We start from the raw sequence: 10,277 nt of genomic DNA, 5'->3' as shown, positions 1-10,277 counted from the left end.
CCCCGGAACCTTCCCTTTGTACATGACATAGCACTGCCATCTCGCCATCAAGAAACTAGGTACCTGTTAGAGATGCATATTCATGAAGAGGATATACAATCATACGCAACAAAATATACTAGAGCAACACGAAAAAGAAAGGGTTAACAACTAGATGCAACATACAGTACGCAAACTAATTAACTAGAGGTACGCAGGTCATCGTACGCAAACTAACAAAGTAGCGTTACGCAAGTTCGGCAGGGACCATGCACATCACAAAGTTTCATCGCTACAAAAAGTATACAAGTTCAACCGACACATATCATCATAATCGGCATCATAAATCACTAGAAGTTTCATCCTTCCATATCATCAAGGATGGACCCTAGCTTCTTGAACGGCATGAGGTCTAGACGTTGCATGCCTATGCGAGTTCGGACGTCAGCTCGCGATATAGGGCCATGGTGGAACATCCCCTTCTCATCAACGACTTCTTTCATGATGATCATTGCAATGTCCATTTGCATGCGAAAGAAGTCATCTCTAAGTTTATAATCCACTTCTCCATGAGATTCTAGCCACTTGTGGATATGATCATCATTTTTGCTTATCATGTGAAGCTTTTGGTGATCCGTGTTAAACTGGATCATGAGATGGACGATGTAGAATCCATCCTTCTTGCTTGGTTTTGGGACATGGATGCGGGAGAAGTTAGTTTTATGCGCGAAACCCATCTTCTTGTTCCTTTGTTTCCTGATCTGCATGTGGACACCTCTAATGCTGAAGCCCTGGAGAGCATCATCTAGAATATTCATTATGTGGGTGTAGTCCTTTTTATCGTAGTCTCTGGAAGCATCAAAATACACGACGTGGGAGACTTGCGGGTAAAGAACAATAAGGACGGCGCACCCGTTGCTGCGGGGAAAAGACGCCTCAAATTATTCTCAATATGAGCGAGAAGGAATGATTGAAATGTACGAAAGGGTTGTCCGGAACTGACTTACTTTGGATGATAAGGCACGAGGACAATTTCCCGGTCCTTATTCTGTACCATGAAGTTTTGGAGGTAGTCCCTAGCAGTTTCACGCTCAAAGTCGCCAAGACTCAAGAAAGACTTGTGCATGTAGTACGGATCCGCCACACGGATTTGCGAGACTTTTTCACTCTTCATGACGGAGCTCATATGTAACACAAAAAGGTGGACGATTTTAAAATCGAGTTGCCTTGTCAGAAATATCTCAAAGATATGGTCAAACCGCAGGAAGAACACCCCCGCGGGCCGTGTGTCGACGTAGCACTTCCCCTCAGGCACACGAGCCTCGTATGTCGGATAACCTGGATCCTTTGAGGCTAGTAGGCTTTTCTCAGTCGACAACACATGGTCGTGCAGTCTCCTGAGATCCCCTGATAGTGCCTCCAGCGGTTTCGGCGGTAGCATCGGCTCGCTCGTGAGATAGAACATGGCCACACCTTTCACGGGTACACGCTCTTCAGAATCCATCATCTGGCTGCTATGTGCTCTGGCTTGTTTGGAGGCAGTTATCTTCCCCGATCTCTTCCTCTCCTTTTTATTGGGCACACCTTCCAGACCCTTCCTTAACCCTTGCCCCAGGGTTCCCAGGCTAAGGACTGTACGACCCCGGACTAGTTGAGCCTGTGTTGAGGCGGCATCTTCAGGCGTGTCCTGTGAGGAATTCATGAAGAGAGACTTTTTGCAATCCTTCCAACGACCTTCCTACCCGGGCATATCATCAATATCCTCATTAGCATGTTGATAGCCTGATTCCTCATATGGTTAACTCATCATATCTATGTCACAGTCATACGCGTTTGTATTGAGGAAACCCATAGGGCCGACCTCCGTGTCATCATCCATTCTCTGTTCTACAGGACCGATTACATCAGCCAGTACTATTGCACCCCCTTCATCACGTTGTCCGCCGCTCTCACCCGGCACTACATGAGCTGGTAATTGCGTAGGCGGGGTGGTGGTCTCCGCACATGCTTGTTGATGTGTGGTTATTGGTGTGCTCTCGGCCGGCTCCAAACGAATAAGATTCTTCGGCCATAGCAGCACCCAACCCTTGAAGCTTCCAATCCGCGGCAGGGTCTCGTCGTCCTCTCCCACATGCTGTACTGGAGGAGGCAAAGCCTTGTGCCCCAATTTCACAGTGGACAAGCTAACCCTGAAGTGCCCAGCGGGGATCGGCTGGTTGTGGAACGTGGGTTTCAAGGGGTTCAATATCATCCCCTTTCCCACGTCCACCTTCTGGCCTTTGATCAAGTAGAGTATGGTGCACGGGGTTTCTTCGCCCTGCAAACACACATGTCTGTGGCGTAAAACATCCGAAAGGCAACAAAAATGGAATATTCTATATATATATATATATATATATATATATATATATATATATATATATATATGTTGGTGCGACATGTAATTACCGTGACGGCGTCAAGCTCAGCCAAAGACGAAGGCCCAACTAGCGTGCCAGAGACTGAGGACGGGCTGCTATGAGCGGGAGCAACTGCGAGAGGAGGCCCGGTTGCATGAGCAAGTGATGGTTCGGTGTTGTTGTTGTTCATGGAGTTGCTCCCGACGAAACTGGGCATCGGGAAATCATGTACCATCTTGTCTGGATTTTCCTTCTTCCAATTGATGATAGCTGGAACCAAGTTAGTAGCATGTCCAAATGACATGTCCAAATTTCAAACATGACATGTCCACATATCACATGTCCAGTTCAAATTTGCATATAAATTCAGCCTACCTAAATTTGCTTTAACAAGGGATGTTGATTTGGACAATTGCTTAAATGCTGCCTTTTCTTTTAACTACAATTGCTTAACCCTAAATTTCTGTCCTATTTTAAAACCTAGCTAAATTCATAACTAAATAGATAACCTAATTAACCTACTGCCCTAACTAAAAGCTAAGTAAATTAACTGAAGAACCCTAGCTAGCAGAGAGAGGGGGGGGGATTTACAGAGGGTTTGGGGATTTGGGGTTAAGTGGACGTAGCAGTAGCACGTTTAGATCAAATGCGCTACTACTACCTTGACTAGTTGTAGCGGTTTTATACGGAAATCGCTACTGCTACCTTGACTAGTTGTAGCTCTTTTTCAGTAAAGCGCTACTACTATAACTAGTTTTCCTTTTTATTTTCTCTCACTTTTTTTTCGAGAGCAGTGAACGAAGGGAAGGCGATATATATTGCATCATTTGATGGTTAAATATGTATACAAAATAGGAACATATATATATATATACCACTTTTCCACCGTCGCAACCTTTTGTACCCGTGAGATCCCATCTTGGGGCCTTTTCCAGCGATCTGCTGGAGGGGATTCGATCACGGAGGGCTTCTACATCAACACCATTACCTCTCCGATGAAGCGTGGGTAGTTTATCACAGACCTTCGGGTCCATAGTTATTAGCTAGATGGCTTACTCTCTCTCTTTGATTCTCAATACAAAGTTCTCCTCGATGCTCTTGGAGATCTATTCGATGTAATACTCTTTTTCGGTGTGTTTGCCAAGATCAGGTGAATTTTGGATTTATGATCAAGATTATCTATGAATATTATTTGGTTCTTCTCTGAATTCTTATATGCATGATTTGATATTTTTGCAAGTCTGTTCGAATTTTCGGTTTAGTTTGGCCTACTAGATTGATATTTCTTGCCATGGGAGAAGTGCCTAGCTTTGGGTTCAATCTAACGTGTCCTCTCCCAGTGACAGTAGGGGCAGCACGGCACGTATTGTATTGTTGCCATCGAGGATAAAAATATGGGTTTTATATCATATTTCTTGAGTTTATCCCTCTACATCATGTCATCTTGCTTAATGTGTTACTCCGTTCTTATGAACTTAATACTCTAGATGCATGTTGGATAGCGGTCGATGTGTGGAGTAATAGTAGTAGATGCAGGCAAGAGTCGGTCTACTTGACACGGATATGATGCCTATGTTCATGATCATTGCCTTAGATGTCATCATAATTATGCGCTTTTCTATCAATTGCTCGGCAGTAATTTGTTCACCCACCGTAATACATGCTATCTCGAGAGAAGCCACTAGTGAAACCTATGGCCCCCAAGTCTCTTTCCCATTATATTAAGTCTCTTTTCCATATTATTGAATCCCATTTACTATTTTGCAATCTTTACTTTCCAATCTATACATCAAAAATACTAAAATATTTACTTTATTATCTCTATTAGATCTCACTTTTGCGAGTGACCATGAAGGGATTGACAACCCCTTTATCGTGTTGGTTGCAAGTTCTTGATTGTTTGTGTAGGTATTTGGTGACTTGTGCGTCGTCTCCTACTGGATTGATACCTTGGTTCTCAAAACCGAGGGAAATACTTGCGCTACTTTGCTGCATCACCCTTTCCTCTTCAAGGGAAAACCAACAGAAGCTTAAGAGGTAGCACTATCCCTAGTTAGCAGTAGCGCTGGTCAGGCCACGCTATTGATAAGCATTAGTTGTAACACCGTATTAGTAGTGCGGCCACCCGCGCTACTGATAGGCATGTAACCTGCTAGGCTTTTCCCTAGTAGTGTAATAAGAGCTGATTTGTTCTATGTCAAGCAGTGTCGTATTCCAGACGACTTCTCCTCGATCTCAGGGCTAGAATATAGGGTGTTCTGGTTTCTCTGAGCCAGGGTGCCACAACACTCCTACCAGTAGCGTGGTTTAGCTTAAAGCGTTGCAGCTATTAATGTGTGATGTCTACTATGCAACTTTATTCTTGTAGACACATGTTGGGCCTCCAAGCGCAGAGTTTTGTAGGACAGTAGCAATTGTCCCTCAAGTGGATGACCTAAGGTTTATCAATCCGTGAGAGGTGTAGGATAAATATGGTCTCTCTCAAATGACCCTGCAACCAAATACAAGAAATCTCTTGTGTCCCCAACACACCCAATACAATGGCAAATTGTATAGGTGCACTAGTTCGGCGAAGAGATGGTGATAAAAGTGTAATATGGATGGTAGAAATATATTTTTATAATCTGAATAAATAAAAATAGCAATGTAACAAATAGTAAACGGGCACAAAAATGGTGTTGCAATGCTTAAAAATGAGGCCTAGGGTCCGTACTTCCGCTAGTGCAACCTCTCAATAATGCTAACATAGTTGGATCATATGATTATCCCTTAAAGTGCAATAAAGAATCACTCCGGAGTTCCTATTAGCGGAGAACAAAAGATAGGAATTGTTTGTAGGTCACGAAACCACCTCAAAGCTATTCTTTCCGTTCGATCTATTCAAGAGTTCGTACTAAAATAACACAAAGCTATTTTTTCTGTTCGATCTATCCTAGAGTTCGTACTAGAATAACACCAAAGCAAATTCATATTCACAATACTCAATCGACACAAAGAACTATAAAGAGACCCCAAAGTTTCCGTCAGAGAAAAACGTGCATCACCCCCTATGCATAGATTACCCCAATATCACCGTGGGAATCCGTGAGTTGAATGCCATAACACATATCAAGTGAATCAATAAGATACCTCATTGTCACCTCAAGTATTCATATTGCAAGACATATATCATGTGTTCTCATCTCTGAATATTCAATCCGACAAGACAAACCTTTGAAGGGTAAAGATTCAATTCATCATAACAAGAGTATAGAGGGGAGAAACATCATATGATCCGACTATATTAACAAAGCCCATGATATAGATCACGAGAGAGAGAGAGAGAGAGATCAAATACATAGCAATTGGTACAAACCCTCAGCCCCGAGGGTGGACTACTCCCTCCTCATCGTGGTGGCCGCCGGGATGATGAAGATGGCCATCGGAGATGATTCCCCCCTCTGGCAGGGTGCCGAAACGGGGTCTAGATTGGTTTTCACGGATACAAAGACCTTGCGGCGTGGAACTTCTGATCTAGGGACTACGCCGAAGTGTTTCAGAATATTTGGGAATTTATAGTGCAAAGAGGGGGTGCGGAAGGCCACTGAGGTGGGCACAACCCACCAGGGCACGCCAGGGGGCCCTGGTGTGCTCTGGTGGGTTGTGCCCCCCTCGGGGCACCCCCCAGGTGCAGCTCAGGCCCATTGGGTTCCTTCTGGTCTAGAAAAAATCTCCAAAAAGTTACGCGGTGTTTGGACTCCGTTTGATATTGATTTCACGCGATGTAAAAAACAAGCAAAAAATAGCAACTGACACTGGGCACTGGGTCAATAGGTTAGTCCCAAAAACTGATATAAAGTTGCTATAAAATGATTGTAAAACATCCAAGAATGATAATATATTAGCATGAATACTTCATAAATTATAGATACGTTGGAGACGTATCAGCGTGCTGCTCCCAAGCTCGCTACTGCTACCCATATATAGCAGTAGCGTGGGTCTACCTGCGTTGCTTCTACAGGTTAGTTGTAGCGCCGTATCAGTAACGCGGTCACCCGCGCTACTGCTAGGCTTATCCCTAGTAGTGTTAACTAGTCTCTGTTATGGTGAGGATAGAGGAGTGACACAAGCTAGAATAAAAAGTATACATTTTCCATCAGTTCATTACTTTGCGCTCTTTAATGACAAATGCATCATGGGCAAGCAAGATTGCAGCACACTTTGTGCTCCTGACTTGAGCCTCATACACACTGCTCTGACAGGAATAAAATGTTATAATCTTGGAGCAATTGTTGCACGGAGGTTGCAACGCAATACTGATAGTGGTCATTTTTATGGCGGGATTTATGTCGCCCATATAGCTAGGAAGTTGCGTGTGTCACCTTGGACCATTGATCCTATATTACCTACTTAGTACCTAGACTTTGAGGCCATGAAACGTCATAAGTTCATTAAGGCTACAACCACTAACTATAATTACAACTTGATGTTCAATAAAAAAACATTGTACCAGTTATTTTGCCTGTGCCTACTCTCTTTGATTATCAGACCAAGGGAAGATATTTCATTTTACAAGAGTGAGGCCTGCAAGTACAACACATTAGTAGAGGCTGCCCTATTTCATTTGCGAGAGTGAGGCCTGCAAGTACAACGCGTTAGTAGAGGCTGCTCGTCGAGCTGAGGAGGGCGCACCAAGGGCCTCCATGAGTTATCATTCTGACTATTATCCAGGCTGCAGGTGGTGATTACCAAGCTAGGCCAAAAGCCTAAGCTTGGGGGAGTACGTATTTTCCACCGATATTACATTCATGTTCGTACATTTCATTCCAGTTGTCGGTGTCCACACTTTTTCATTGTATCATCCATACTAGTTTTATTTTCTCGCTTTCTTCTTGTGTGTTTGAAAAACTTTGAGAAAATCCAAAAAGAGTTCTCACTTCTTTTCGGTTTTCTTCTTTCTATTTTAATTCAGTTGTAGTATTAAAAGAAAACCCAAAAAAAGATTTCTCATTACTTCTTTTTGCTTATTGGGAGCTTTTCCGTGTAAATAGTTTTTCTCGTTCTCGTTTTTCTTTCTTCAAGAAAAACTAAAACCTCTAAAAATATTTCAGTGTGTTTCTCTGGAATTCTTTTCCTTTCTTCTTGTTGAGTCATACCAAGGGGAAGACCACGATGAGAATGTTGAGTGGCTCTCATATGCATTATTGTTGATCTAACAAAGAGCCAATGTTATTTTGTCTTCTCCTCTGAATAAAATCCTGCATATTCCAGCTTAGTCCACGACAACCTTGCACAATTATTATTTTCATATCATTCCGTTGTGCAAGTGAAATGCAATAATGGCGATATATGATGAAGTGATTGTGGCAGGGAAAAGTGGGTATGAACTCAACTTGTTTTTGTTTTTGTAAATATGTTTAACTTAGTATCCATGATTCAACATATCATGATTAAACATGTTTGCAATGACAATTAGAGATTATAGTTGCTCATGCCATGCTTAAGTAGTCATGAGTGGATAATGATTTATCTTGAGTGTCAACATGCATCAAAATGATTGTGATGTAGTATGATGATATGGTATCCTCCTCTGAATGTTTCAAGTGGCTTGACTTGGCACATGTTCACGCATGTAGTTGAATCAAAACCAACATAGCCTCCACGATATTTATGTTCATGGTGTTTATATCCTACTCATGCTAGTATTCAATGTAGATTATCCATAATGCATGTTCATGACCGTTTTCGCTCTCTAGCTGGTCGCTTCTCAACCTATTTGCTAGCCTTCACCTATACTAAGAGGGAATACTACTTCTGCATCAAAATCCTTAAACCAAAGTTATTCAAGATGATTCCACTATATCTACCTATATGCGGTATTACCCTGCCGTTCCAAGTAAATTTGCATGTGCCACCTCTAAAAATTGAAATGAACATCTATTTTGTGTGCCTGGACCGCTCATGGAGCGACAAGGGGTAGTCAGTATCTTCCATGCTAAGCGGGTTGTTCTCATGATGAGTGTTTATTCACTCGTCCTTGCACGAGAGGGGTCGGTAATCGGGATACCCAGTCCCATAATAAAAAATTGTAAAAAATTAAGCAAAACTCCTCCGGGACTGTTATTGGTACGGAAGGCACCCATGGATTTGGTTAGCCATGGCTTGTGTTTGCTGGTAGAGGGGGAGCAAACTTTACTTTTATCGTTTGGGAGTCACTGCTAATGTGTTTAGCATGGAAGATATTGAAAACTCTTGGTCGTAACGTTGACAGGAAGGGTGTACCTCCCAAACTTATATTTATCTCTGATTTAAACTTCAAGCCCTGGCACCTCTGCAAATCCCTACTTCGCTCTGCGAGGGGCCTATCTATTTACTTTCATGTTGTTTTACTTCTATGTTGAGTCACCACCTTCTCAAACAAGCACCAGTCCTGAGAGCACTATTGTCATCCTCATGCATTGTGAATAGTTAATGTTGAATGCATCATCATTGGATCTCTTCTACCATGAATTATAATGTTTAGTCGCTGCTGGAACTTTAGAGGTTCTCTGCATTTATGTTTTGCGGTCTTAGAAAGGGCTAGCGAGATACCACTGTTGTCATATTATATCATGATTGTTTTGACAAACTGTTGGCATTTGAAATATTTTATTATTGCTCGCTTGATTATGCCATTGATATGAGTGAACATAATTTCTAAGAGTTATTGTTTGCATGGTTAGTCATGATCTTTGATGAAAACCTGGGTGCTATTTAAGCATATATATGGAAACAAGAACAAAATAGTTCGTAAAAGTTTTTCTTTATCACTTTCAGTTTGTCAATGAATTACTTGAGGACAAGCAATGTGTTAAGCTTGGGAGAGTTGATACATCTCCATCGTATCTACTTTTCCTAACGCTTATGCTCTTGTTTTGGACTCTAATTTGCATGATTTGAATGAAACTAACCCGGACTGACGTTGTTTTCAGCAGAACTACCATGGTGTTGTTTTTGTGTAGAAATAAAAGTTCTCGAAATTGGACGAAACTTTTTGGAGAATTATTTTGGAATATATAAAAAATCTGGAACCAGGACGCAGTGGAGGGGGACCCCAGCTGCCCACTAGGCTCTGCTGACCCTAATTCCAACTCTATAAAAATCCTATTTTTAGAGAAAAAATCAGGGAGGAAGTTTGATCGCATTTTACGATACGAAGCCGCCGCCACCTCCTGTTCTTCATCGGGAGGCCAGATCTGGAGCCCCTGAGGGCTCCAGAGAGGGGAATCTTCGGTCTTCATCATCATCAACCATCATCCATCACTAGTTTCATGATGCTCACCGCCGAGAGTGAGTAATTCTTTCATAGGTTTGTTGGACGGTAGTGGGTTCGATGAGATTCATCATGTAATCGAGTTAGTTTTGTTTGTGCTTGATCCCTAGTGTCCACTATGTTCTAAGATTGATGTTGTGACTTGCTGGACGGTGATGGGTTGGATGAGATTTACCACGTAATCGAGTTAGTTTTGTTAGGACTTGATCTCTAGTATCCATTATGTTCTAAGATTGATGTTGTTGTGACTTTGCTATGCTTAATGCTTGTCACTAGGGCCCGAGTGCCATGATTTCAGATCTGAACCGTTTATGCTTTCACCATCATATCCATGTTCGTGATCCGATCTTGCAAGTTATATGCACCTATTACGTGTTATGATCCGTAAACCGTTGCTATCGTTACTTCTACTATCAAACTATCATATTACTGTGCTAATCACCTTGTTGCAGATATTTAATCTCCAGGTGTGGTTGAATTGACAACTCAACTGCTAATACTTACAAATATTCTTTGACTCCCTTTGTGTCGAATCAATAAATTTGGGTTGAATACTGTACCCTTGAAAACTGTTGTGTTTCGCTATACTTGTGGGTTATCAACGCACT

This window comes from Triticum dicoccoides, chromosome 2B (assembly GCF_002162155.2).
Source record: "Triticum dicoccoides isolate Atlit2015 ecotype Zavitan chromosome 2B, WEW_v2.0, whole genome shotgun sequence".
Classification (NCBI taxonomy): Eukaryota; Viridiplantae; Streptophyta; class Magnoliopsida; order Poales; family Poaceae; genus Triticum; species Triticum dicoccoides.
This window is presented reverse-complemented; position numbering follows the sequence as displayed.